This window comes from Pan paniscus, chromosome 16 (assembly GCF_029289425.2).
Source record: "Pan paniscus chromosome 16, NHGRI_mPanPan1-v2.0_pri, whole genome shotgun sequence".
Taxonomy (NCBI): Eukaryota; Metazoa; Chordata; class Mammalia; order Primates; family Hominidae; genus Pan; species Pan paniscus.
The window spans coordinates 51,609,912-51,610,979 of NC_073265.2; the positions used below are offsets into that span (position 1 = coordinate 51,609,912).

General features: G+C 46.8%; 1 pseudogene; it reads right to left on the minus strand.

The window, feature by feature from the left end:
• Window positions 1–249: 249 nt before the first annotated feature.
• Window positions 250–801, minus strand: LOC106633835 (non-histone chromosomal protein HMG-14-like; annotated as a pseudogene).
• Window positions 802–1,068: the final 267 nt, after the last annotated feature.

Genomic DNA, 1,068 nt, shown 5'->3' on the forward strand with positions numbered 1-1,068 from the left:
AGCCTCCCGTAATTAAATATCCCACACTATTTTCTGGCTGTAGCAAAAAATTAATAACCAGCAAACGATTTCACCTCTTTAAAAAAAGCATTTACACTTAAAAAATGGGATGAGGTGGGATTCTCTCCTTCTTAAAAATGTTTCTAGAGCTACTCAAAAGCTTGCATTTACAAAATAGTTGATAAAAATATTCCTCTGGATTGTACAAGAAGGGGGACAGGGACCACTGAGAAGACATAGTGTATGGTATTAATCAGACTTGGCTTCTTTCTCTCCTGCTTCATCAGGGAGGCGGGACTCTCCTCAGTTTTCGTTTCACCGTTTTCTGCAGGTAAATCTTCTTTAGTTTCTTGGTTAGCCACTTCTGCCTGTTTTCCCTTTGCTCCCCTTTTCCCTTTTGTTTGCGTTTTTTTGTCTGAAGATTTGTCCTTCGCTGCTGCCTTTTTTGGCTGCGCTTCCACTTTTGCAGGAGGTTTAGCTGACAAACTCGCCGATGTCCTCTTGGGCTCTTCCTTGGCGGCCCCTTCAGTGGAGATGACATTCCTCTTGGGCATCCTGGCGGCAGGGAGGGTGCGTGCCAGGTGCCTGCGGGCCGCGGCGCACCGAGAGCCTTCACGAAGCTGGGCAGCCTGGCCGCTGCCACTCTTTCTGCCTCCCCAGCTGCTGAGAACCACAGTGAGGGCAGTGGGAGAACCGGATGAAACTAGATTGGAAGCCCACCTCCTAATTTTCTAATTTTTGTAGATATGGGGTTTTGCCATGTTGTCCAGGCTGGTCTCAAACTCCTGGGCTCAACCTACCCTCCTGCCTTGGCCTCCCAAAGCACTGGGATTGTAGACTTGAGTCACCATGCCCGTTTTATTACATTTTTGGAAACTCTTGGAAAAATCTAAAAGCTGGACACCTACACAGAAATTCAGACGTATTGCTGAGTAGAGTCCAAAAGAAAAATTAGGCAAGAAGGAGAGAATTTCATCACTCTGTTGGTCCAGCCGGGTATGTGTCACCAGAGAGACAAATTTATCAAACACAACAACCAGGGAATGAGTCTTGGGAGGTTTGGCTAGC